Raw genomic sequence first — 3,264 nt, 5'->3', positions numbered from 1 at the left:
TATTATCACGTAATATAATCTATTCTTTTCTAAAAATAGGTTTGGGGGTCAACATTGTTCTGTAAAACCAATCTTAAATTTTCACCCTCGAGCACAGAATTACCGGCAAATCTAAAAACGATAAAACTATTTTTTAGAGATTTATATACGAGAAATTTACCAACTTTCCATAAATTAAGGGTAATTCTATTACCCGTTGACTCATAAGATTTGTCTCGATCTATGTTTATGTCCACAATACAGAAGTATAATTAGTATTATTGATGACTGCCTGTTCGTGATAGCCTTATTTTCTTCTCAAATACTGCGGGTTCTCCACAAGTTACTATATATTAGTATAATGCAAAAGATATGTGTCGTCTTGAAAGAGAAAAAAAATGTTACGTGCATTCAAAAAGCTCATTTACTCCATCCTTGCGCTTCGTAATGACTCTATTATTCCTGCACCATCATAGCACATGGAACCATTAGGGTAGAAAAGACGTGACGTCACACCCTCTACTTTCCTGATCCAAAAATCCATCGAAGTGTGTATGTAACCAGCCTCCCTTCGGAGGATTAATAATGAATAGGTTACATCTTAAATCATAAGGTGGACTAACTACTTTAGTGGCAGATTCTTAGAATTAGGTGACATAAAAGTAAACGAGCGAGGACGGATGATTTTTCTTGACGACCAGCATATATTTAGAATAGAAAATAAGATGCAATCATAAGATGACACCAGAATATTAATTACACAAGGTCTAGTCCTCCTGGAAGAGTGGTTTTACACTTCCAATAGATTTGAACCAGTTTTTTGACATCACACTTTGTTCCATATCATCTTTTTTATATACAATATAAGTCTCAAAGGAGGCGCCCTTTTGGCGTCATTGCTTATAGTTAGTAATGAATTCACTTTCAGAAAACCGAGTAAGAGACCTTATTAATTTATTGTCAAATGACTAGTGCGAGTTTGTGGTCCAGTGGAATAACACTTGACCTGTGCCTGTAGGTCTCTGGCTCGAATCACGGTTTGGGTGGCGCGAAGTTTAATCGTAAAATATATAAATAAATAATCGTAATTGTGCGGCTATGTGGTCTTGTGATGTGACACTCGCCGCTTTTGGATCGGAAGGTCCTGGATTCAAACCCCGCTCCGCGCGTGGGTGAGTCCTTGGAAAACAAAAACTCGTTACTCGCATTCTCTCAACCTACTCATGAGTAAAAATTAATACCTGGCCGTTAATAGCATTGTCTCTGACGGGAGAAAATTGTAATATCGCCTAACAGAGGTCATGTCTCGTTCTACATTTTATGTGTTGCCGTTGGTCAGGGACCCTTTGTAAAGCACTTTGGGCACGCTTAAATGATATTGCGTTATATGAAAGCTCATGTTTTTTTTTGTTTTTTTTTTGGGGGGGGGGGGGGGGGGGGGGGCTATCCACTGAAAACGCTCTTCATTCAACACACTCAGGCGTAAAATAAGTGTTTTGTCTGTGTAAATCCTACACGAGTCTTGTCCTACGTGTCAAGTGTTGTTGTTGACTTGGAGACCACATGTTTGAGCACATCTAATCAATATTACACTACAAAAGGTTCAAGTTAATTTAATTAAGTAACTTCAATTAAAATTGAATAATATATAAATTACTGGTAATTGTTACCGGAATTACACATTAAATACAGGGAAAAAAATTGAACGACTTTTGCCAATGGTCATAAATTGCATAAGTTAATGATGACATTTAATTCGTGCATAGGAAAAATTGAACGACTTCAGCCAATGGTCATAATTTGCATAAGTTAATGACATTAAATTCGTGCATAGGAAAAATTGAACGACTTTTGCCAATGGTCATAATTTGAATAAGTTAATGTTGACATACGATATTTAATAATATAAATAGGTGATGGTAAAAAAAAATATATAAATAGATAAATATTGAGACAGGCATAGAAAGAAAGAAAGAAAGAAAGAAAGAAGGAGAGAAAGAGAGAGAGAGAGAGAGAGAGAGAGAGAGGGGGGGGGGAGGAGAGAGAGGGAGCAGACCAGAGAGGAAGAGACAGAAATAGAGAGCTAGAGAGAGGGGGAAGAGAGGGGATGGAGATAGAGAGCAGAGAACACACACACACACAACACACACACACACACACACACACATATATATATATATATATATATATATATATATATATTGACGGATGGAGAGAGAGAGAAAGAGAGAGGGTGTGTGAGAGAGAGAGGAGAGAGAGAGAAAGAGAAAGAAATTTGAAGAGGAGAAAGTGGGTGGGAGAGGAGAGAGCAGAGCTGAGAGATTAATAGTTAGATAGATCGATTGATAGGTAGATAGATATATAGATAGATAGATAGGTAGATAGATAGATAGATAGATAGATAGATAGATAGATTGATAGATAGATAGATAGGTAGAAAAAAGAGAGATAGATAGTGTGTGTGTGTGTGTGTGTGGTGTGTGTGTGTGAGAGAGGAGAGAGAGAGAGAGAGAGAGAGAGAGAGAGAGAGAGAACTCGTGATACCAGAATAGAATAGGTCCACAGCTCAGTGAGTGGACAGTAACTATGAGGGAGCGAGCGGTGTTTGGTCGCAGTTTTTTTCATGTCCCATCTTTATCTTTCTGAGGTTGTCTATTTTGTGTGAGATCTTTTTTTTTCTCTCGGAGGACATTAAATATAATAGGTCTTGTAGCATGGCTTAAAGTGACTGGTGAGTAAATTATTATTATTATTATTATTATTTATATTATTATTATTATTATTATTATTATTATTATTATTATTATTATTATTATTATTATTATTGTTATTATTATTATTATTATTATTATTATTATTATTATTATTATTAATTATTATTATTATTATTATTATTATTATCATTATTATTATCATTATTATTATTACTATTATTATTATTATTATTATTATTATTATTATTATTATTATTATTATTGTTATTATTATTATTTTTATTTTTATTATTATCTTTATTATCATTATTATCATTATTATCATTATTATTATTATTATCATTATTATTATTATTATTATTATTATTATTATTATTATTATTATTATTTATTTATTATTATTATTATTATTACTATTATTATTATTATTATTATTATTATTATTATTATTATTATTATTATTATTATTATTATTATTATTATTATTATTATTATTATTATTATTAGCATTCTTCATGTGACAACTGTATTAAACTCGGAATCTGCTTCGACACTTTTTCTTTGCACCCAC

The 3,264-nt window shown here is 32.4% G+C and overlaps 1 protein-coding gene across 5 annotated transcripts in view; it reads left to right on the top strand.

Annotated features, from left to right (window-relative positions):
- Positions 1-3,264, top strand: part of LOC144970715 (prestin-like) — an 89,624-nt gene that overhangs the window by 18,675 nt on the left and 67,685 nt on the right. For 4 of the 5 annotated variants that reach the window (XM_078910637.1, XM_078910636.1, XM_078910634.1 and 1 more), the window contains exon 1: positions 2,576-2,710. The exons of the other annotated variant lie outside the window; for it this stretch is intronic. The gene's annotated coding sequence lies outside the window, so the exon portion shown is untranslated. Of the gene's footprint in view, positions 1-2,575; positions 2,711-3,264 lie in introns of those variants that run through there. 5 annotated transcript variants of the gene reach the window in all.

The sequence above is a fragment of the Berghia stephanieae genome, chromosome 4, assembly GCF_034508935.2.
Source record: "Berghia stephanieae isolate SIO BIC M18660-M18661 chromosome 4, UCSD_Bste_1.3, whole genome shotgun sequence".
Taxonomy (NCBI): domain Eukaryota; kingdom Metazoa; phylum Mollusca; class Gastropoda; order Nudibranchia; family Aeolidiidae; genus Berghia; species Berghia stephanieae.
This window is presented reverse-complemented; position numbering and strand designations above follow the sequence as displayed.